Source organism: Dermochelys coriacea, chromosome 10 (assembly GCF_009764565.3).
Source record: "Dermochelys coriacea isolate rDerCor1 chromosome 10, rDerCor1.pri.v4, whole genome shotgun sequence".
Taxonomy (NCBI): Eukaryota; Metazoa; Chordata; order Testudines; family Dermochelyidae; genus Dermochelys; species Dermochelys coriacea.
The window spans coordinates 20,833,413-20,859,184 of record NC_050077.1 but is presented as its reverse complement, the minus strand read 5'-3'; the positions used below and the strand labels follow the sequence as shown (position 1 = coordinate 20,859,184).

The following is a 25,772-nucleotide window of genomic DNA, read 5'->3' as shown; positions in this document are numbered from 1 at the left end:
TACTGACCAGTGCACAAAGAAAAAATTAATCTGATATAATTTACACTGATTTCTGTACATTTAATAGTTTTCCAACTTCACAAATTAATTTCTAGTCATAATTCTTATGTCACAAACTTTATTTACTCATCACAGTTATGCAGAAGCAAAACACATCCTTCATGAATGAATGAGTTTTTTTTAATAAGTCAAAATGTATTATAAAATCCTGGAGTATAAACTACTGAAATCTTATAGTTTGGAAAATAGAAAATAGTTTTATCTCCCCCCCCCTTTTTTTTTTTTTTTTTTTTGCACAGGACGTGTAGTATAATTTCACATAATGGACGTTTTTGCCACAGCTCAATTATTTTCATGAGGGTAAAACCAATAATGTGCTAAATGTTCCCCTCCCTGAGGGAAAACCCATAGAAAAGGAAAACGCTCACAAAACTCTGAGAATTAATTAATGGCTCTGGAACTATGTTTTCTATTGGGGGAAAAGGGGCTTTAACCTTATGGAGGAAAGGCATGGCTCTGAAACCCAGAAACTCCACAATGAACTCAGGACCCATGACTGAGGGCATTTGGGACTAGTGTCCTCTTTGGTGTGACTTCTTGCTTTCCTACCCACAGCAACCTAATTCCTTTAGGAGCTATGTTTCCACTGGTTCCCTCTGCAGCAGCTGTGCCCTATGCTTCCCACCCCAAACTTTCTAATATTAATGACTTTTGCAGATTATATAATGTGCTAGGGCAGATTAAAACTGATGAGGCAAAACTGCCATATTTCTTCAACAGCATTTTTTAAAGAGTTTCCAGATTACTCCGATGATGATCGGAAAAAAGTAGTGCTAATGGTCCTCAGAGACACAGTGATCAAAAAGAAAACAGAGGAAACAGGAATAAGCACGAAAAAAGCCAAAGCCAAAATATTAGAACTCAGGAGACTAAAATTAAATATCCAAATCCACATCAAGATACCTATATAATTGGCCTGATTTTCAAGAGTGTTGAGGATCTAATTATTTTATTTAGGTGCCTAACTTTAGATACCAACATTTAAACATTTCATGGCAATTTTTAAAAGTATTACAGAAGATAATCACTTTTACAGAAACAGTGAAAAAGTCAAGAGATGAATATAGACTTTACAAAACTATTTAGCATAGTATTCATACATGGTGTCATGGACTCCTAAAGGAAACAAGGTTCCCAACCCCAAACATGTCATGACTATAATCAGATAATGGACAGACAGCTACCACACAAATAGTATTTGAGTCACTATGGTATTTCCCTATACATAGTACAGGCAAATAATCATAGTATTGTATGATAACTTGTTAAATGTTAGCTTGTAATGGTTACCATTGTACATCACTTCACTTGCTCTGCATGATTATGATGATAGATTCTGCTGGAGAAAGCAAATACGATAATCTCAAAGTTGAGAATGACAGAGCTGTTGAGTTTGGTCTACTTATCTTATATACAAACACACAAAACTACAGGCAATTGTATTTGGCAATAGGAACTCAGGTATTACAGTGATGGGACTCTAAAAATAGGTAGGCCACATGGCCAAGTATTTAAAGAGCAATACAAATTTTAAAATAATAGCTAGTGAAATAGCTCTGCTAACTAGATTTAATAGGGAATTAACATAACGTGACTGATTCGTTAACATTTTAAAAGACTATCAGTGGAAAGAATTCAGCACACTTGTAAATTAAGAGAATTTGGAAGAAGAGAGGGTAAGTGATTACAAACAGCCATGTTAAGTATGATGCTGGTAGCTGACAATAATGCAAGGGTATTGGATTTCATATTAAGTGATAGAAAACCAAGGGATTTAGACCCCAATTCAACAAGATACCTAACAAGATTACATGTCCCTAAGTATGTGAGTTAGTTCCACTGACATCAATGACACTAAGCATGTGTTTAAACTATCTTACTGAATTAGTAAAAACTAGATGATTCTAAGACATAATATATAATTAAGGCACAATATATTAGAAATCTTAATGTAAAAGGAATTAGATTTAAATGAAGGATATCAATGCCAGTGGTAGGAAACATTTCCATATGTGCAAACATTTGATGCATTGTGGTAAGAACTGCATTTTTAAATTTTTTTTTATCCCCTCAGCTCTTTCTCCACCTTTCTTTAATCACTATGTTTAAAATATATTACTTTGGCATAGATAACTATTATTCAGAATTTTTCAGGCTCCTTATAAAACAAAGTATACCTAAATTATTTTAATGTAGTTATTTAATATGGAATTCCTATTTTTACTACTCAAGTACAGAGAAAATTGTAATTTGGTGAATCATGCAATTCTATGTTACCTAGTAAGGTGTAACCTATAGTTAAGTAATTAAGGAGTCTAATACACTGTAACTGAATATTTTAAAGACTGCAAAAATAGATTCATTTATTGTATACATCGTTAAAGATTTTACTTGCTGTTCTTTGAAGAAAACAGATATTGAATTTTCTTTGAGATTGTAAGGTATGAAGAACTGACACTAAGAGCCCTGTGTCATATTGAATTTATTGACTATCGTATAATAGAGTTTGAAAGGCAAATTAAAGTTCCTGCTTTAGTACAAGCATTTACAGCTTTATTATCTTAACAGGGAATACTATTCAGAAGCCAAGATATTTCAAGACCATTCATCTCAGCTCACTTGGGAAATCAAAGAAAATAAGTGTTAAAAAGATTGGTTAAGCTTGTTTTAGTTTAGTGCCCATAAGGCATGCAGATGGCTACTGTTAGTCAAATGAATTACAAAATGTGAGTATAGAAGGGTGGAGAACAAAATGTCTCTGTAGTTGATTTACTACTATACATCACTAAATCAAGCAGCCTGGTACACGCTGGGTTGAAATCTTGACCCTACTGAAGTCAATGGGAGTTTTGCCATTGACCTTAGTAAGGGCAGGATTTCACCGCTGGCCCTTAATTACGAATTCAGCCTAATTTCTGGCTACTAAATAAGCAACAACCCTAAAACAGATGCTATGATAACATCAACAGCCACCTTGAGGAACTGGGGACCTCAAATTGTGCCAGCAGAGTAAGAAAGGTCTTCAATATCATGAAATAATCTATCAAAAATGAATACTCTATATAACAGAAACTAGCACAAGTTATTTGAACCAAATTTTAAAAAAAATAAACAAATGGTCAGTTCTCAATAACCTTCATACAGCAAATATAAGCCATAAATATCAATATCTTGCCAAGAATCCTATTCCTTTTCTAGTGCTCATGCCTCTCCCAACCCACTTCCCCAATTTATTATGAATTCATTAGTGTGGCATGTATGCACCAGACAAGCACCTCTTTGAAGTAGAAACATTTTAACTATATTTAACAGATGGGGAAACTGAGACAAAAAGAAAGAATAAGTGCTTTGCCCAGGAAGTCTGTGGCAAATCTGAAACCAGATCTCTGAATTCCCAGTCCAGTGGCCCTTCCCATCTTAGCAGGAGTTTGATCAGACCAACAGGAGAATGGCAACTCCTTGTGGTCCTGGTCAGAGGAAGTACTATGCTATGGGAATGATATAATTCATAGATACCAGAGAGAATAAACAAGAAAAATCCAGATACCAATTCTAACATTAACACTGATTTTATTGTACAAAGCATTTTTTCACTATAATCCATTGTTCTAGGTCGTAGACCAAAGTTGTATGTAATTTGACCCTGTTAGTCTCTAAACATTTAGTTTTATTAAAATAGGAAAGAAAATGATTGCCCAAACAAAGCAAGGTCCTACACTTGACTTGATGGTATTTCTCTCTGTTTGGATGTAACATGATAACTTTTGAATGCTGTATCCAAGCAATTCCAAAATTGGAAGGAATGTTCTAAGCATCAATGGGCAGAATGATGTTGATTATGGTCAAAGTCAGTCCCTGCCATCTGGCTAGCAGACCCATCAGCTTCCACCAGCTACGTAATAGTCTATAGATCAAAAGAAACGCATGAGGGCATTAGCATCTTCCAGCATAACATTAAACCCCTCATTCCCAGCTCACACTGGTTTTCTGACAGATGTTCCCTTTTCCTCCGATAATCAGTTTCCTCAACTAACTCCATTAAATAATTTTAAATTAAAAATCCCCTTACACATTCAATCAGAATCTCTCCAAGAATGGTTCTTTAATTGGAGAGCAAGGATTTTTGAACATTCTATCATCTGTTTATCAAAGAAAAAGTTAGCACTTTTGTCTGTAGTATAGAAGTATTTTCCATCAACACAATCTCATGCAAAGGCCGATTGGCAGCCTCCCTTTGTGGCCATGATATTACACATTTGAAAGACAGATTCTAATTAATACACACTAAGAATTAATCTACAATCTTCTAATCTCAAAGAGCACTGAAGCCCTGAAGATTTGAAGAGAAGTGACTAAAATAATTGTTTTTGTTGTAATCCTGTTTTGCAGACAGCCAGTTGGTGATATATCTACAGTATTTTTAGAGCCATATTGAAAGTATTGTGATATTGTCATAATAAAGTGGACCAGTTCATGGTCTTTAATTCTCCTTCTAAGAGTACTGATATTCCTTCAGTAAGAGTGCCATGGATAGGTATGATGGGTCTGCCTGAGTTCCCTTGTTTGTGTATTTTAGGAAGCATGTAGAAGGTCCCTGGAATGGGTATGTTGGGGATGAGGTTGTATAGTTTCTCTTGGAGTTGTTTGGGGAAGGATTTGATTATATCCCTAAATTCCTGGGAGAATTGTGTTGTGAGGTCTTTGAGTTCTTAGTAGTAGGTACTGTCACAGAGTTGTTGGTTGTCCTCATTGGCATAGTAATCATGGCTGAGGACTAGGATGATGTTCTCTTTGTCTGCTGATTTGATCACTATCTGCTGGTTGGATTTCATGGACTAGACACCTGTCCTCTTGGTGGTGGAGATCGTGGTAGATGTAATGCCTGTTAAGGATTCCACAGTCAATTTTTTTCCCTGAAGCTATCAATTTAATGATCAAGAGTGTGGTTTCGTCTACTGTGGCATGTCTGATTAGATTATTCTTTTTTCTTATTATTGTCAGTGGAGACATGGTAGTTGTGGGTGTCACCTTTGTTGTGAAATAATTCTTTGACGCAGAATCAGTGAAAGAATTCTTCTGGTTCTCCACTTAGTTAGTATGGTATCAGGTTCTGTGGTGGGGAAGCTGTACAGTTCCTGGGAGAGTACAGATAATTCAACACTGATATTAGGTAGTCTTGATAAGTTGATGATACTAGAGCGTTATGGATTCTGGTGTCATAGTTTCTCCTGGAGGTGATGTTCTCTGTACACTGTGAAGCTGGCTTCACCTTTTTGTTTTTGTGCTGGGTGGCTATGATATTTTTGGAAGGTTTTTTGAATGAGCTTCAGGTAGGTTTCCTGATTTTCTTTTCCTTCCAGTGTGTGGGAGCATGTGGTGATTTCTTGTTTCTTATGCATAAGTAGTAATTTATTTGTGAGCAGCCTGCCTATTATGCAAGCCAAAAAACTTCTAGTTTCCCTACCATAACCTGGTGTGACATTGTCTAATTAAAATATAACCATACAAATCATTATTGCTATTACTGTTATATAATTGCAAAGAATCTTATACAAAATATAACTTATGTTCAGAAAGGGTTAAACAGCTTGCAGGCTAACTAATCCAAAGCCGACCTTTAAAGGCATGTTAGAAATGTTAGTCAGGGCATTGCATGCTAAATAGGCTAGAACTTTGAAATGCAAACCTATGTTGTTAGAAGTTAGAGGTAATAGTAATTGTGTGCATCTTAGCCCTGGTCTACACTAGGCATTGAGGTCGAATTTAGCAGCGTTAAATCGATGTAACCCTGCACCCGTCCACATGATGAAGCCCTTTATTTCGACTTAAAGGGCCCTTACTCCACCCCCGACAAGGGGATTAGCGCTGAAATCAGTTTTGCTGGGTCGAATTTGGGGTACTGTGGACACAGTTGGATGGTATTAGCCTCCGGGAGCAATCCCAGAGTGCTCCATTGTGACCGTTCTGGACAGCGCTCTCAACTCAGATGCACTGATCAGGTAGACAGGAAAAGGCCCGCGAACTTTTGAATTTCAATTTCCTGTTTGGCCAGTGTGGCAAGCTGCAGGTGACCATGCAGAGCTCATCAGCAGAGGTGACCATGATAGAGTCCCAGAATCGCAAAAGAGCTCCAGCATGGACTGAACGGGAGGTATGGGAACTGATCGCTGTATGGGGAGAGGAATCCGTGCTATCAGAACTACGTTCCAGTTTTCAAAATGCCAAAACATTTGTGAAAATCTCCCAGGGCATGAAGGACAGAGACCATAACAGGAACCAGAAGCAGTGCCATGTGAAACTTAAGGAGCTGAGGCAAGCCTACCAGAAAACCAGAGAGGCGAATGGCCGCTCCGGGTCAGAGCCCCAAACATGCTGCTTCTATGATGAGCTGCATGCCATTTTAGGGGGTTCAGCCACCACTACCCCAGCCATGTTATTTGACTCCTTCAATGGAGATGGAGGCAACACGGAAACAGGTTTTGGGGACAAGGAAGACGATGATGAGGAGGCTGTAGATAGCTCACAGCAAACAAGCAGAGAAACCAGTTTTCCCGACAGCCAGGAACTGTTTCTCACCCTGGACCTGGAGCCAGTACCCCCCGAACCCACCCAAAGCTGTCTCCTGGACCCACCAGATGGAGATGGGACATCTGGTGAGTGTACCTTTTAAAATACTATACATGGTTTAAAAGCAAGCATGTTTAATGATTAATTTGCCCTGGTATTCGTGGCTCTCCTGGATATACTCCAAAGCCTTTGCAAAAGGTTTCTGGGGAGGGCAGCCTTATTCCATCCACCATGGTAGGACACTTTACCACTCCAGACCAGTAGCACGTATTCGGAAATCATTGTAGAACAAAGCATTGCAGTGTATGTTTCCTGGCGTTCAAACAAAATCCGTTCTTTATGTCTCTGTGTTATCCTCAGGAGAGTGGTATCATTCATGGTCACCTGGTTGAAATAGGGTGCTTTTCTTAAGGGGACATTCAGAGGTGCCCATTCCTGCTGGGCTGTTTGCCTATGGCTGAACAGAAATGTTCCCCACTGTTAGCCACACGGTGGGGGGAGGCAAAATGCGACCTTGTTAACAGCAAGTTTTACCGTGAAAGAGTGTACCCATTGTTCTATAAAATGTGTCTTTTCAAATACCACTGTCCCTTTTTTTTTCTCCACCAGCTGCATGTGTTTCAAGTATCACAGGATCTTCTCCTTCCCAGAGGCTAGAAAAGATTAGAAGGCAAAAAAAACGCACTCGCAATGAAATGTTCTCTGAGCTCATGCTGTCCTCCCACACTGACAGAGCACAGACGAATGCATGGAGGCAGACAATGTCAGAGTGCAGGAAAGCACAAAGGGAGGAGAGGTGGCGGGCTGAAGAGAGGACTGAAGCTGAAAGGTGGAGGCAGCGTGATGAGAGGAGGCAGGATTCAAAGCTGAGGCTGCTGGAGGATCAAACTAATATGCTCCAGCGTATGGTTTAGCTGCAGGAAAGGCAGCAGGAGCACAGACCGCCGCTACAACCCCTGTGTAACCAACCGCCCTCCTCACCAAGTTCCATAGCCTCCTCACCCAGACGCCCAAGAACGCAGTGGGGGGGCCTCTGGCCACCCAGCCACTCCACTCCAGAGGATTGCCCAAGTAACAGAAGGCTGCATTCAATAAGTTTTAAACTTCTAAAGTGCTGCGTGGCTTTGTCCTTCCCTCCTCCACCACCCCTCCTGGACTACCTTGGTAATTATCCCCCTATTTGTGTGATGAATGAATAAAGAATGCGTGAATCTGAAGCAACAATGACTTTATTGCCTCTGCAAGCGGTGATCGAAGGGAGGTGGGGAGGGTGGTTAGCTTACAGGGAAGTAGAGTGAACCAAGGGACGGGGGATTTCATCAAGGAGAAACAAACAGAACTTTCACACTGTAGCCTGGCCAGTCATTAAACTGGTTTTCAAAGCTTCTCTGATGTGCAGTGCACCCTCCTGTGCCCTTCTAACTGCCCTGGTGTCTGGCTGTGCATAACCAGCAGCCAGGCAATTTACCTCAACCTCCCACCCCGCCATAAATGTCTCCCCCTTACTCTCACAGATACTGTGGAGCGCACAGCAAGCAGTAAAAACAGTGGGAATATTGGTTTCGCTGAGGTCTAACCAACTCAGTAAACTGCGCCAGCGTTCTTTTAAACGTCCAAATGCACATTCTACCACCATTCTGCACTTGCTCAGCCTGTAGTTGAACAGCTCCTGACTACTCTCCAGGCTGCCTATGTATGGCTTCATGAGCCATGGCATTAAGGGGTAGGCTGGGTCCCCAAGGATAACTATACGCATTTCAACATCCCCAATGGTTATTTTCTGGTCTTGGAAGAAAGTCCCTTCCTGCAGCTTTTGAAACAGACCAGAGTTCCTGAAGATGTGAGCGTCATGTACCTTTCCCGGCCATCCCATGTTGATGTTGGTGAAACGTCCCTTGTGATCCACCAGTGCTTGCAGCACTATTGAAAAGTACCCCTTGCGGTTTATGTACTCGCTGGCTTGGTGCTCTGGTGCCAAGATAGGGATTGGGTTCCGTCCATGGCCCTACCACAGTTAGGGAATCCCATTGCAGCAAAGCCATCTACTATGACCCGCACATTTCCCAGTGTCACTACCCTTGATATCAGCAGATCTTTGATTGCGTTGGCTACTTGCATCACACAGCAGCCCCCACAGTAGATTTGCCCACTCCAAATTGATTCCCGACTGACCGGTAGCTGTCGGGCGTTGCAAGCTTCCACAGGGCTATTGCCACTCGCTTCTTAACTGTGAGGGCTGCTCTTATCTTGGTATTCTTGTGCCTCAGGGCAGGGGAAAGCAAGTCACAAAGTTCCATGAAAGTGCCCTTACGCATGCAAAAGTTTCGCAGCCACTGGGAATCGTCCCAGACCTGCAACACTATGAGGTCCCACCAGTCTGTGCTTGTTTCCCGAGCCCAGAATCGGTGTTCCACCGCATGAACCTGCCCCATTAGCACCATGATGCCCACATTGCCAAGTCACGTGCTTTGAGAGAAGTCTGTGTCCATGTCCTCATCACTTTCGTCACCGTGCTGATGTCGCCTACTCGCCCGGTTTCGCTTTGCCAGGTTCTGGTGCTGCATATACTGCTGGATAATGCGTGTGGTGTTTAATGTGCTCCTAATTGCCAAAGTGATCTGAGCGGGCTCCATGCTTGCCGTGGTATGGCGTCTGCACAGAAAAAAGGCGCGGAACGATTGTATGCTGTTGCCCTGACGGAGGGAAAGGCGACTGACAACATGGCTTATAGGGTTGGCTTACAGGGAATTAAAATCAAAGGGGGTGGCTTTGTGAGAAACTGAATGGCCGCCTCAAGGATAGAACTCAAAACCTCAGGGATAGAACTCAAAACTGGGTTTAGAGGGCCATCGATTTCACAGAGGGAGGGAGGAGAAAATGAATACAAAACAAATCTGGTCTATTTCTTGTTTTGAGCCACTTCATCTATCTTTATACATCATGCTGGCAGGAGACTGTGCAGTATGACCGCTAGCCATCATCACCTCCTGGGTGCTCGGCAGAAGACAGTGCAGTATGACTACTGGCCATCGTCTTCTGCTGGCTGCAAATTAAAAGACAGTGCACTGCCGGTAGGACTCAATCGCCATGAGACGAAACAAGGGAAATGACCTGGCTGAGTCACTCCCATGTTTGCCCAGGCGTCCGATTAAAACAGCACCCAGGACTACATCGACGACGGCTACCAGTCATACTGCACTGTCTGCTGCCAAAAGGCAATAAACTGCTGCTGTGTAGCAATGCAGTACCATTTCCGCCAGCACCCAGGAGACATATGGTGATGGTTAGCTGAGCGGGCTCCATGCTTGGCGTGGTATGGCGTCTGCATAGGTAACTTAAGAAAAAAGGTGCAAAACGATTGTTTGCCCTTGCTTTTACGGAGGGAAAGAGGGAACGGGGGCCTGACGATATGTACCCAGAACCACCTGCGACAATGTTGTAGCCCCATCAGGCACTGGGATTTCTACCCAGAATTCAAATGGGCGGTGGAGACTGCGGGAACTGTGGGATAGCTACCCACAATGCAAAGCTCTGGAAATCGATGGTTGCCTCGGTACTGTGGACACAGTCCGCCGACTACATACACTTAGAGCATTTGTGTGGGAACACACACTCGACTGTATAAAAACGCTTTCTACAAAACTGACTTCTATAGTTTCAACCTAATTTCGTCGTGTAGACATACCCTTAGGGCTTGTCTACACTACCAAATTTTGTGGACAAAACTTATGTTGACACCCAAATGTCGACAAAACAAAAATTGCCAAAGGGTGTTCACACTTGCTCCCTCTGTTGACAGGTCATGTCCACACTGGGGGCACCATCATTGACAGTGTGAGGAATGCACCGTGGGTATGTATCCCACAGTGCATTTTTAAAATGTATGAATTAAAAATGTACCCTCTCTCAGCAAAGTTGTTTTTAGCAGGTGCAATGAAGGTGAGAAAAGTAAATTTGAACTAAATGCTGCATGGCTGGGAATTCGTACTCTTCAAGTCAGCTGACTGGCCCCATCTGTCCTCCTTAGAAACGTAACATTTCTTTCCATCCTCCCAAAATATCCCATAGCAGCACTAGAGGCCAGCTTTGTGACTGGGATAGGAGCCAAAGACATAGACCTCCATCCAGCCTAGGGCCTTCCCCTGCTCGCAAGACACCGTCTGCCTGAGGTCTTTGTTAGCCATTGTTCAAGAGAGTAACACATTGGAATAATTTTGCTATTAGTTAACAGGTGTAAGGGATTTATACTGTAATTTTTTTCCCAGCATTCTCTTCAACTATAAACATATCATGTGTGTCTTGCTATGTTTTTCCTCACAGATGTCATGGTGTAACATGCTGCTGGGGACCAGAGCTGCGAGTAACCTTCTGCCTCAGCAAAAGTGAGCTTTGCTGGAGATTAGATGGTGTGTCAGCTCCCAGCCACACTGGCCTGTCTTCCTTACCAACAACCTTCAAGTCTCTCCCCGCCCAAACCTTGCTTAGCAGGTAACAATCAGTGAACTTCAGCCCCTGCGCACCTCAGAAAGGTTTCTCTGCAATGTGCAGCCCCTATCACTGAATATATACAAGATACTAAGTTCACTGCTCTTTTAAAGAGTCAGTACAATAAAGTTTATTAACTGAGGTAAATACACTCTTCCCTTCAAACACAGCACTGAGTTGTTTCATAATAAAAATAAAACAAGTTTATTAACACCAGGACATAGAAGGTATTAAATCTAGAAATTGTTACAAACAAACAAAAATAAAAAACTTTGTGATGGCTAAGACCTACATTAACAAGCTACAGTCTTTGTTCAAGGTAGTTTCCTAAGAAAACTTTCTTTCCCAGCAATAGTTGGCTAACTCTTAGCCAGGATTCCCACAGAGTCCAGGTGTGGGTTTTCCTTGTCCCATCAAGTGAAGGATAATACAAGTCTTTCTGTTTGCCCTTATATCTCAGTCTGGCTTTGTTTCAAGGGTCAAATCAATCCCCTGTGGTTCAGTCTCCTGTCGCTTATGGGGTGGGGGTCACTCCATCTCAATTAAGATGCCCCTTGGTGTGTCCCAATGTGATGATTCCTGCTGCAATTTTACAATGTCAATGTTCTCTTCCTGCTTCCTCAGATACAAATGAATAGCCCAGTGAATTTGGCCAAACCTAGTTTGAGGTGTTGGCCTCTTTCCTTTTGTCTTGAGAAAAGACAGTTACCTTTTCTGTAACTGGTGTTCTTCGAGATGTGTTGCTCATGTCCATTCCACAACAGGTGTGCGTGCTCGCCACGTGCACCGGTGCTGGAAGTTTTCGCCCTAGCAGTACCCGTAGGGGAGTGCCCCTAGCAACCCCTGGAGTGGCGCCGCTGTCATAAAAATAAAGGGAAGGGTAACCATCTTTCTGTATACAGTTCTATAAAATTCCTCCTGGCCAGAGGCAAAACCCTTTTACCTGTAAAGGGTTAAGAAGCTAAAATAATCTCGCTGGCACCTGACCCAAAATGATCAATGAGGGGACAAGATACTTTCAAAGCTGGAGCGGGAGGGGGACGACAAAGGGTTCATCTGTCGGTGTGATGCTTTTGCCAGGAACAGATCAGGAATGCAGCCTTACAGCTCCTGTTTAGTTAGTAAGTAATCTAGCTAGAAATGCGTTAGATTTCCTTTTGTTTAATGGCTGGTAAAATAAGCTGTGCTGGATGGAATGTATATTCCTGTTTTTGCGTCTTTTTGTAACTTAAGGTTTTGCCTGGAGGGATTCTCTGTTTTGAATCTGATTACCCTGCAAGGTATTTATCATCCTGATTTTATAGAGGTGATTCTTTTACCTTTTCTTTAATTAAAATTCTAATTTTTAAGAACCAGATTCCTTTTTCATTGTTCCTAAGATCCAAGAGTTTGGGTCTGTGTTCACGTGTTTAAATTGGTGAGGATTCTTATCAAGCCTTCCCAAGGAAAGGGGGTGTAGGGCTTGGAGGGATATTTTGGGCAAAGACGTCTCCAAGTGGGCTCTTTCCCTGTTCATTGTTTAAAATGCTTGGTGGTGGCAGCATACAGTTCAAGGACAAGGCAAAGTTTGTACATTGGAGAACTTTTTAACCTAAGCTGGTAAGAATAAGCTAGGGGGTCTTTCATGCAGGTCCCCACATTTGTACCCTAGAGTTCAGAGTGGGGAAGGAACCTTGACAGCCGCTATGGCATGGTATAAGGGGCATGGCGTGCTCCCCCCAACCTCAGTTCCTTCTTGCCAGACAACTCCGACAGAGGGTACGGAGGGCGGGATGTGGAATGGACATGAGCAACACATCTCAAAGAACACCAGTTATGGAAAAGGTAACTGTCTTTTCTTCTTCGAGTGATTACTTATGTGCATTCCACAATAGGTGATTCTAAGCTATATTTGTTGGAGGTGGGTAGGAGTTCAGAGACACTCAGGACGGAGTACAGCCCTGCCGAACCCAGCATCCTCTGTGGTTTGGGAGATGAATACAATGTGAGATTGGGGCACAGACCAGGATTGCCATTGCAAGAGTTTTTTTTTTTAGTCCCTTGACTTTTTATAAGAGGGCTCATATCTAGAGTGGGTGGCCTAGGTGGGAACCTGCTGCGGTTTAAACTTGGTCCTGGCCGGGGCTGGGACATAGAGGCCAAGGGTCTTTAGTGTTATGTACAGGAATTTTTCAGGCTGTGCAGCTTCACATATGTCTGTTCCGCAAACAGGGCCTTGCCATCGAATGGAAGCTCCTGTAAGGAGTTCTGAGCCTCGCTGGACAACTGAGACAGCAGGAGCCATCACGCTCCCCTCATGGACACCGCAGAGGCCATAGACCTTGTAGCCATATCAGCTGCCTGAAAGGTCGCCCTGGCAGCAGCCATACCCTCCTCCACCAGAGCCTTGAACTCTTTTTTGTCACGCTCTTGAAGGGAATCCTCAAATTTGGGCAGAGAGCCCCACAAATTGAACTCATATCTACCCAGCATGGCTGGGTGGTTTGCCATCCTCATTTGGAAACTCAAGGATGAATAAACCTTTCTACCAAATAGATCTAGCCTCCACGAGTCCTTATTCTTAGGAGTAGGGGCCGGTTGGCCTTGCCTCTCTCTCTATGGTTGATTGAGTCGACCACTTGGGATTTGGGGGAAGGGTGGGCATACAGGTATTCATGCCCCTTGGAGGGCACGAAGTACTTCCGTTCTGACCTCTTAGAGATGTGGGGCAAGGAAGCTGGGATTTGCCACAAGGCGTTCGAGATCTTTGCCACCCCTTCATGGAGTGGGAGAGCCATCCTGCTGGTGCCAAAATCAAGAGGACGTTGAAGAGTAAGTCTGAGGGTTCCTCACCTCCTTGGCTTGATGCCACCCTTTTCAACAGCTCTTGATGGGTTTTCGAGTCCTCCTGCGGGACAGGCGGAGGAGGGACCATGATTGCCTCATCCAGGAAGCATGAGGATGGGAGTGCGGTCCCCACCGGTGCCGCAGGTCCTACCACTCAGTCCCCCTTCTGGGCGCGGGACCAGGGATGAATGCTTCACTGACTCCTTTCTGGGAGGTTGAGAAAGGGAGATCGATGGTCTCTCCGAGGTTCTGGCCACCAAGCGAGCCACCACTGGGGGCTGCATCAGGGGCCACAGGGCCTATTGGTACCATGGCGCCGATCAAGGAGACCGGTGCCACTCCACCTGCTGTGGCACTGGTGGAGCAGGCTGCTCAGCCTGAGTAGCCTGGCCCATTGACTGACAACTGCGAAGGGAGGCTGGGCTGGCATATGATCTACCGCTATCCTGGGACTGGGAGAAGCGGTGGTGTCGGGAACGGTGCCGACCATGAGACCTTGATCCCAGCATGGAGGAGTGGGAGTACTGTCATAGTACTGCTCTGCTGCTCTGATGGGCGGATCCATGACTGCGAGGTGCCAGTGATTGATGCCTGGGGCTGCGGGAGCAGTGCTGCAACGGGGACCTCAAGCTAGACGAAGAACAGGAACGGCGTCGATGCCCATACCACAAACGGCTACGGTAGCCTCTCGGAGACAAGGATCTCCGGTGCCGTCTGTCCCAGTCTTGATGGGGCACACTCTCCTCGCGAGATCTACATTCCCTTGAGGCGGAGCGGTGCCTGGAACCCCTGCAAGTCGGTACCCAGCCAGACAACCTGGTGGGGGTCGACAGGGACTGGCGCAGACTGCACACAGGGGGAGCAGGGAACGGCGTCGGGAAGCTTCCCTATACAGTGAATGGTACTGTCCAGTCGGCAACTGCGGGCATCCGAGTGGTGGCTTGCCTGTGGACCAGGGAGCCAATGGCAGTGGGGCCCCCGGTACCAGCAGAGACATAACGTCCTAGGCTGCCTGCAGGGCCCCCGGTGTGGAGGGCACCTGAACATCCAGGGAGGTTGGCTTGGAGTGGACCAGGCTACTCCACTCAACTTGAGTCGGAGGCCGGGAGGCTGATGGGGACTGAGAGCTGTCCAACGTGGGTCTAGTGTCTCCCCAGGTCTTACTCCGGTGCCTCTGTTTTGCCTTTTTGGTGTGTCCCGTCCACGCAGTCTTTAAAGCATAATGTAAGTATATAATATAATATAAGTGAGTATCCATAATTCCATACACTTGATTGTCACATACATTTCACAATGATATTATTGATATTAATTTGATAGTTTTCAAATTATACCTTACAAGGCATATTTTGTTCAGATATCACTGCAGCACTGTAGGAGTGAACACAGGGGTGCCTAGGCGCACACATGGATTCTGTAATTTTCATGTTTTTTTAAAATGACTTTTGGCATTTTTATAGGTAGATATGATGGTAAAGACCAGAGCCTATTTTGCTAAGAACTTTAAGAGCTGCAAGCCTTCCTTTCACCCACAGCTAGGCTAACAGAAAGCAGAAGCTCAATAACAATACAGCAATGATACAAAGATAACCAGTGAACACTAAATGATTTTAAGTCTTCCAAAGAAGAGGAGGCTCTCCCTTCCCCCTTTTCTTTTTAAAAAAAAATTTTTAGGGGGGGAGGGTTAAGTTTAAACTGAGTTCATACCCAACATGCTTATCTAAACTAAAGCACTGTTCTTAGTTATTTACAGTAAACGAGGGAAATACAAGTTACATAACGTAAAAAAATTTAGGTATAAAACTATGTCTGAGACACACTGACATTTTTACTATATGTCCAAGACTTTTGTCTTTTTCACAATGATCACCCTGCAATATGCCATGACATAAATGCTGTAACAATTAATTCTTTGTTTGAAGTGACACACACATTATACAAAAACTGATCCAGTCTTAAAGTTACCATCTACTTGGGACAATCCTCCAGATTATAAATTCCAATTATTATTTTAACCCAATATTTTGCAATTATTAGAATAAAGACAGAACATGGAATCATGCTCTTTGTGTAGTACAGAGCCTACTATGGTTTTGTGGCCTTCTGCTCAAGATGAAGTGAGCATACATTAACTAATATAATAATCAGACAGAAGGACAATAAAGGTCAACTCATTTAGAAAAAGGGAGAAGCATGCATTCATTCAAATGAGATGCCCAAGTATGTACCGGAGAACAAGATTTGGCACTAATTATTTCTTGTGCTCTTGCCACTCTACCTTGATAAGTGACTAAAAAAAATCCACTATTCATAAACTTTGGTTCTAAGGATTTTGTTTCTTTTCTTTTATTCAGACTTATTGAGTGTTTTTGTCCAGCAATATATTTAATTTCTAAAACTGTTGCTTTGGGGGCCAGTTATGGAGCTCCAGAAAGTTGGTTTATGCTAAGAAAGCATCTGACTGAACCAGCTGAAATTGGCAAAGCTAGAGCAAGCAATCTTCACTAGCCTGGGCAGAAATGCACTAAAGAAAGACTCAGGCTAGCAAAGTAGTGCTGAAATTAGTCCTTGCTAATCTATTTTATGAAAGATGCAGTATCTGCAGTTGGAATATTAAATACTGAAACTGTGGCTGCAAGAAGGCATTTCTTCATGGTTTATTTTAAATATTACCACAACTAAAATGGCTCAGGATTGTTACTGTTTTCTGATGTCAGTCGTAACAGCAGCATAGATTTCCATTTTTCCTCACATTGGTATTCTACAGTTTGAACTCACTCTTTGACAGAATAGCAACTCCAGCCAACTCCTGGTGAGTTAGTAGGAGACCAAATCTGTTTTAAAAGTCTAAACATGCAGAGAGAAAAATAAACAAAATAAAACCAATACCAACCTTCTGAACTTTATGGGTTGCATAGCAATTTGTATGTAAAATATAAACTTGATTGAGCAATACAAAGGGACAATATAAAATAGAGCATTGTTTTCAAGCAATAAAGTTACATTAATATGAAAGTGAAAAAATGAGTTCATCTACAAACTTGGCATTTCACTCAGCAAGGTGAATTCACCACCATTAAGATCTCCTATGTCATCAAATACCACCACTTCCTCAAAAACGGAAAGCAGATATCAGTTTTATGGACTCGAAGCTGATGATGATTTTAAATTCTCTGTTATTTTGGTTCAATAATCTCAAACAATTAAGCAAAGGAATACTTTGAGAAGCAGTAATACTTGTTATACACATCAGGACTTCATTTTAATGTAATGAAGTATATACCCTTCAGTAGTCTATAATGTATACACAGCCACGAGTACGCTTTCTGTTGCATCTCCCAGACATTTAATCTAAAAAGGGATCTACTGCCAAACTGTTTAAGAATAAGAAACCTTTTTCTTTGCTTTAGTTGTTATTCCTCACTGCTCATTATATATCATGTCTTCTTTCAGTACGTGTTTATACTAGTTTTTTAAATTTTAAAATACGGGATATTTCTTGTATAAGTAATGTAGGTTCAACTGCAACCAATAAGCCCTTTCTTATGCCATCTGAGAAGTCAATGAAGGTTTAATGTTAGCTTTTTTGTACATGACAGCATAATAAAACCTTGTTATAAAAGAAATAGTTTAAGGTGTTGATGTAGAGAAAATTACTCTCTGTTTCTCAGTCTATTGGCTCTGACAAGTTCTCATAACTTGCTGTGGTGAAGTCAGAGGGTACTTTAATTAACCATTTGGATGGAAGCTGCAAAACCAGATTATCTTCATTAAATTGGAATATACCCCTCTGTTCTCCTTCCTTTACAGTATGCTTTTCAAAACGATGAACCATGTATATTTCACAATCTATTTAGGAAGTTTTTATCAAAGTGATTTGAACACCAAGAATAAATACAAGAAACAAAGGTATATACCCATAGCAGAAGTACATAATAAGAAGAAAGCAAATGCATTTTCGGACTTGTCTGACAATGGGATTCTGTTAGGAATATAAATCCAAGGTGAATTCTCTAAAGTTAGCCCCAAAGTGTCACAAATAAACACAGATGCAAATTATATTTTGACACAGCTGCAAGACTGCATTTATGGTTGCTAAGTTTCCTCTTTGAAAATCACCCAATTTAAGAATTCCTGCAGTAATAGTTTCAGAGTAATGAAAAACAAACAGAACAATGGAACATTTCAGCTGGGATATGAGCAGCTTTGTGTGTTTCTTTCTAATGTACATTTAGCAGAGACATATTAGTAATTACAAGGAACAAACTTCTAACAGTACAATATTTTACTTGCATAGATACCACACACACATCATAATGCATTTTAATGCATATGCAATTTGAATTATATATTTTAATTTATAATCAACTTTTTAATAAATAATAGAAATCATAAAAATAAGCAGCACATAGCATTAAATACAGCCAGGGAGTGCATAAGCCACAAGAGCGCCATCATCATTCCACCAATTAGAGGTGAACTGGTAGTAGAAATGCCAAACTTTTCATGGGTATCGCCCCAATACTCTGAACACTGAGTACTTGAGGCCATATGGCCAAATCATGCAGTCATTCAGGAAGAAGTTCCACTTCAGTCATTGGGACCTCATAAAGACTGCAGAACCAAGCCTATAATCTTCTATGGTATGATTACAAGAAGAAGGGAACATTTGAGTTTCTCCCACACAAGTCTTTCTCCCTTGGCTGGATCCATATTAAAAAAAAAAAAAAAGATACTCCTGTAATCACCATATGAAACTTAAGGTGTCACTTAGATGATAACCTAGGTAACACATTTATGTAGTGAATAGATCCTTAGAATGTGTATAATAAATATTACTGTCTTACCTAATGGCATTTTTATAAAAGATAATGTTATGTGTATGATGATTTTTTGTGATTTTTCATAAAGGAAGAGACAATAAAAAGTACAAAAAGGTAAATGACTTACAATCTTCTATAGGCTCATGAAGATAGGTTGCCACCTGCTTGTGTTACTAACTATTCAAGAGAGTACAGGATCAAAATTTATCTTCACTAGTTTGTTATGTGCATGCAGACTGATTATGAAGAAGTTTTGTACTTTCTTTATCATCTCCTTATTTTCTTCCTGACTAACAGTTGGGTGACATAACTTTTTTGCTGTTATTTGTTTCATTTTACAGACGTACACCTATTTCTATGAATAGACACATTGTTTTTAGAAAAGCAAGACCAGAATTGCAATGGAAGAATGTCTTGCAAGACAAAATATAGACAAAACAGCAGCAGAGATGTGCCTTCCCTGTTCAGAACATTTCAGACGCTCAGAACATTAATGTCAGGTTTCAGAGTAGCAGCCGTTTTAGTCTGTATCCTCAAAAAGAAAAGGAGTACTTGTGGCACCTCAGAGACTAACATTTATTTATAAATAAATTTGTTAGTCTCCGAGGTGCCACAAGTACTCCTTTTCTTTTTTCAGAACATTAAGGTATCTTACTCCCCAGTCTGAACTGGGATATTTGTTACCTATTTTGCCTTCCAGTCAGTACAAAATCTCTATTATAATGAAAATACAGTAAGCAAAAGAATTTTTTCTATATTACATACAAGAATGTGTAAAGAAATCATTGTCAACTTTAGATTATGATTACCATCTATTTTCATTAGTTCTTTGAAAATTCAATTTTGGTTTTTCCATCATTTATTATCAATATTCCTGTATTTAAGCCTACTTATTAAGTTTAAATTGTGTTTTTGTTTCAGAAAAAGATTGTAAAAGGAAAAAAGTTGAACACACATAAGTAAACACCACCTTTAGAAGGACTTGTCTTATGTTCTTAAACACGGGAAAGAGGAAAATTACAAAAGCTAGCAAGGAACAATGGATTTGCACTCATGTCTCGATTTTTTTGTTTTTGTTTTTTGTTTTTATAATAGCCTGTCTTTCTGATTGCTCTCTGTACTTCCCCTCTAGCTATTCTAAAGCTTCTCTGTTCTATCCTCATGCTGCTCTGACACATACTCAGCTCTCACTAGGACAGCTCTGAGATGCTCACTCTGTTACTTAATGCACCCTCAGGCCACTCTCATCTTCCATCTCAGAAAGCCATGAGCGATATTTTTCTCTCAAACTGTTCTGGGACACTTTCTCCTCCATTCATCCTGAACTCTTCTGGGTTGGTCTCTCTGATATCACTAAAAATCTCTATGATTCTCTCTCCCTCTAACTCCCCTTAGTGCCATGATACTACTAAAATGTTCTTAGAAAAGAAATGACTAAGGGGGATACAATAAAGGTCTATAAAATCATTAATGATATGGAGAAAGTGAATAGGAAGTGTTATTTATCCCTTCACATAAGGCAAGAATTAGAGGGCACCCCATAAAATTAATACACAGCCATTTAAAAAAAAAGAAAGCACACAGTCAAATTGTGGAATTCATTGCCATGTGATGTTGTGAAAGCCAAAAGTATAACTGGGCTCAAAAAAAAATTAGATAAGTTCATGGAGGGATAGCTCCATCAATGGCTATAGCCAAGATGATCAGGAATGCACCCATGCTCTAGGTGTCCCTAAACCTCCAACTGCCAGAAGATGGGACTGGATGACAGGGGATCATTTGAAATTTCCCTGTTCTGTTCATTCCTTCTGCAGCACCTGGCACAGGTCACTGTCAGAAGACAGGATACTGGGCTAGATGGACCATTGGTCTGATCTAATATGGCCATTCTTATGTTTACCTGACAATCCTCCTCCACTCCCTCAGCCTGAGCAACAGCAGAGCTGATGTGAGTGGTGGAATATTGCAGCCCCTCTCCTTACCACACCATTCAGCTTTAAAAGCACTTTGAGTCAGAATACATTAAAAATACACCTTTGAAGGGAACGGGTAAGAGGAGAGGAATGATGGAGCGTGTTTTAAACAAACAATGAAATGAAAAATATTGAGAATGGAAACTAATCCATCTTAATCAGCAAGGCTGTTGACAGGCACAGGGATGAGAACAGGAAGTTATGAGAGGATGACAAGCATGTTTCTTGATAGTAATCTCTAGAGGGGGGTTCCCTGTTTAAAAGGTAGTAACAGTATCCTGGGCAGATAAGTGCATTGGCCTTCAACCTTATATTGTATGTATGTAGCTCAGAAGCAGTTACTACTTTGTAAAAGAAGAAGATTTATGGAATACTAGATTCATTAGCTTAAGTGTCACTCGTTTGGTAACTACAGCAATGAAAAGCATGACAAATATTAAATTTGCTCTAGAGTTTGTAGCAAAGTAAAACCTGGATTCAAAATGTATGTCTGCAACAATTAATTATATACTCTAGCTGAGAAGTATAACAGGGATAAATAATTTTACTGCAATCATCTTGTTACATGACTATGAAAAGAGGCCACAAGTAACTATCACTATAAAGGTATAATGTGAATGCAAAAAACTTAAAAAAAATATTTACATGGCTTTTTACATGTGTGTGAACCATGAATACATTAAGCAAGGAATGGTTTTGTTGTGGCAAAAAAATCAGACAGAGGATCTCCTGGATATGGGATTTATAACACAGTTTTGCAATGAGCTGCACAGATTATGTACAACAGGTATCAGGTATAGTCTTATCTGTCTAACTATAGAACAAAGTCCACTTAAGATGCCCATGGAATTGTGCCAGATCAGCATTACATCAACCAAAGCCCTAACTTGGACACAAGGACCTAAAATTAAAGTTAATTTATGTTTAAAATATGAGGGCTCCATGGGCTCCCTAAACTCTCTGTAGTATGGTCTTCAAATGTGGCTAGCTCTTTTAATGGTGACTAGTCCAAATGGCAGCTCCAGAACCTTCTGTAAACAATCTACAGCATTTGTACACTGTGATTTTATGCACATTCCTAACAAAGCCTGTTGAAAGCTATCACAAACCTTATAAGCTGGGGTGGCAGGTTTGTATAATTTTTGGTGGTGCCCAGAACGGGTCCAAGTCCCGACCCCCCATGCCCTACCTGCCTAAGACTCTGGGAGGTAGTTTGGGTGCAGGAGGGGGCTTGGGTTGCAGGCTCTGGGAGAAAGTTTGGGTGCAGGAGGGGTGTAGGCTCTGGAAGGGAGTTTGGGTGCTGGATGAGGGCTCTGGGCTGGGACAGGGGGTTGGGGTGCAGGAGAGTGAGGGAGGGGGGTTGGGTGCTGGGTGTGGGCTCTGGGCTGGGACAGAGGGTTGGGGTGCAGGGCATGGGGCTGGGCCAGGGATGAGGAGTTTGGGGTGCAGCAAGCAGGCTGTCCCAGGGCTGGGGTGAGGAGCCAGAGAGGACGACTTCCCCAGCCTTCTCCCAACTGATAGCAGCGAGCTCCCATGGGGGGCCCTCCCCAGCCCAACACTCAGCCAAGCCTCCCCAGGCTGCTGCTTAGGAGGTCCAGCCAGGATAAGCCCCACCCCCAGAGTTGCCTGCCGGGTTGGGGGCTGCACTTCCTCCCTCCACAAGGGCAGCGGCTGACTCAGCCTGCCCCCGGCGCCGCTCCCTTGTAGTCAGCCATGGCAGCAGCCGGAGCAGGAGTGCAGCGCGGAGCTGCAGGGGGCAGCCACCCGCTGCCCAGGGCAGGCAAGGATGCTTGTGGGTGGGGCTCGCAGGGGCAGAGCCAGAGGAGAGACCTGGGCCTGAACATTGGTGGTGCCGGGCCCCCCAGGCCCTGAATTTGCTAGAGCCCGGGCACCACAGGCCCATACAACTTGCCAACCCTGCTTATAAATAACTCCAAGCCCACAAATTCTTGTCCTTGCCCAAAATAAATCATGGGGAAATTAAAGATCCCTATATATTTACAACCAGAAGGGACCATTATGGTAACTTAAGTTAATCTTCTACATAACAGAGGCCAGAGAATATCACTCAGTAATTCTAGCATCAACCCTACAATTTCTTTGTCAAACTAGAATATATCTTTTTAGAAAACTATCCAACTGCTGATTTTAAATCTGAAGCCTTCAAGTGACTGAATATGTACTGCACCACATAGTAAATTGTTCCAGTGATTAATTACTCTCTTTGTTAAAAATACTCACCTAATTTGTCTAATTTCAGTTTCCAACCACTGGATCTTGTTAAGCCTTTGTCTGCCAGTTTAAAGAGCTCTCTACGATCAGAAATCTTCTCACCATTTAGAGACTTATAGAGCACCATTAAGTCATCCTTTAATCTTCTCTTTCATAAGGTCAGTAGACTGAGTTTCTTGAATGCCTTTCTGTAAAGCAGGTTTTCCAGAATCAGAATCATTCCTGTAGCTCTTTTCCAAAAATCAACTGGATCTAGCATTCCTATAATGGTTTCGCCAATGTTGCATACAGAGGTAATATTAACTGCCTAATTCTAGTTGTTATTCTGATTTATACATTCAAGGATCGCATTAGCCCTTTACAACCATAGCATTGCACTGGGAGCTCATGTTCAATTGGTCAACTACCATCACCCCTGTCCTCTCCAAAGTCACGGCTTTCCAGGACACAGTTACTCATCCTGTAAATGTGATATACATTATTTGTTCCTAGATATATGATCTGTCATTCAGCTATTTTAATCTTCAATATTCTCTGTCCCTCAGTGCTCTGGGAAGTGATCGAGGAAGGACATGAAGATACACAAAACCTAGCAGGTCTGGCTCAGATGGGTAGGGTTCAGGGGTGACTGGGGTATAGCTGGGTGGGTGAATCTGAGTGGGTGGCTGCTGGAGGTAGTTGGGTACTAAGACTTCTGGGGAGGCAGGGATGGGTTATGTTCACATATCTAGAGCTGGGTATTTGTTGCAGCTGGGTTGTGCTGGAGGAGCAGAGTCTGATGCACCTGACTGAGGGATGTGTGTGTGTGTGGACAAGAGAAAGGGAGCTTGGGGCTCTTACTGAGCCTCTTACTTTTTGCCACTTCTGTCTACTGAGTGCTAGTACCTCGCTGTACTCAGCAGGGGGAAGAGCAAGAGGCAGCGCTTGGCTGTCTGCTCAATAGCATCACAGAAACAATCGGTGGCCAAAAGGCAGAACTGAATGCAAATGTCTGCAGCCTTCCTGCAGCTCAGACAAAGAGTGACATTCAGGCTGAAAGCTGATTCAGTTTCTTATTTTTGCTTCATGCACTATCCCAAAGGACATGGAAATGTCATCCCTTCCACCTGTGCAATTCAATGCAAAAGCTTCAATGTAATTTACAAGTCCTGTTCTTATTAATATCTGGAGGCTCCAAATTATCTATATTAGCAACAAACTGTTAGAGCAAAAAAAAAAAAAAAGGATACGTCAAGTACAATTAGGAAACAGTAATTTTTATTTCTTATGAAAATCACTAGGCCTTACAATGACAAAAGAAGAACCTGCATATTTGAAGTCAACAATTCCTGAGTTTAACCTTTAAAGCAGAAATAATATACACTGAGCAGAAATAATTTTTCTTTGAACAAGTTGCCATGCTGTCAGATTCAGCTACATATTTTTTATAACTGTGCAAACTCGAAGGACCAAAAGTCAAGTGAGAGCAATATGCTTCCCTAAATTTATATCTACACCCGATCCTCCAAGAGGTAACTTAATCCATCTCACGAACTAAATAGCTGCACTGAGGTTGTATTTTTAAAGTTACCAAATTCTTCTCCATTGCTTTAGTGAGATTTTGAAAAAAGGAATTACCTCTGATTTTAAAGAGCGTAGATGTTTAGGTGTTCATTTGATGGGGACTGATGTTATTTTCCCCAATACACATATGTGTGGATTGACTAGAGAAAATAACGAGCCGTCATTTCCCCTCAAGCAATCCCTTCCTCCTAAAATGAAAGGCAGCCTGTTTTTACATCATCTTTTTGCTGTTTGGACCCTACCCAAATATCTTAATGACCATTTCAAGCTGACACCGTGGATGGTGTGTGGTGGAATAACAGCTATTAATTTTGACAGATATAACAGGTACAACATTCCTTTGCAGAAGAAGTTAGGAATTTTTGAAGATGTGAAGGAATAGAAAACTTTGCTTAAACCTTGGCTCACCAACCTTCTTTGCTGACAGAAATGGATGGCATGTCTAAAGACAAGTTCAGAAAGGTTGAAGAGGTTCAAGAATTGCGGTGCGGCTTTTAGTAGTAACCTAAAAGACTGCAGGATAATGAGAATGGAACTTAATACTCTCAGGATTAATCTCCAATTTTCTAAGGCCATGAAATCTATGATTTTCCAGATTTCTTGGGAGTTATTTGTATTTATGACTGAAAACGTATTTGTGATTATGGGCACCTTACATGTTGCAATGCAGGCCACCCTTCAAATCTCCTTTGTGTTGCTTCTATTTAGGATTTCTGAAAAGTCAGACAAGAAACTTTGCTGCCTAAGTGACTGGCTTCTTCTCAAAGCAACATGATTTAATGTTCTCTCTGGACAAGTAGGAATCTCTCTGAATAAGAGTGAGATGATCCACATATTAGGTACTCAGTTGAATATTTGGGTCTACTGTTAGAGCTCTGGGTTGTGGGCACTCTGAACTGCTCACTGGTCCTCAACCAGCACTGTAATGGCAAGTTGTGGAAGCAGCAAAAAACCACCATACACTATCTCAAAAAATTTCAAGGGGTGATGGAATAGGCAAGAGAGGCAAATTCACTTCTTTTTGGTGGGTGCTATGTTAGACAAAGCCACCGTAGGCTCTCAATCCTTTATACCAGTACATAAGAAACCCTCCCAGGAGTACAGTGGGCAGATGAGGCAGGCCACAGTTTAAATAGAGTTCTATGTCATGGTTTGCTGTGGGCTAGAGACTCCACCACTACTTCTCAGGTTGATGAGACCAAAGGTGAAATATCAGTGGGAATAGAAGGCTCCTCTCTACAGC

At 42.0% G+C, this 25,772-nt stretch overlaps 1 protein-coding gene and 1 long non-coding RNA gene across 2 annotated transcripts in view; one reads left to right on the top strand and one right to left on the bottom strand.

Moving 5' to 3' along the window:
• The window catches only part of SNX29 (sorting nexin 29), a 477,394-nt gene that overhangs the window by 126,795 nt on the left and 324,827 nt on the right, over positions 1-25,772 (bottom strand).
• On the top strand, positions 6,552-7,281 carry LOC122456156. Its single transcript, XR_006274846.1, has 2 exons — positions 6,552-6,713; positions 7,237-7,281. It is a non-coding gene; the product is annotated as an uncharacterized LOC122456156 (long non-coding RNA).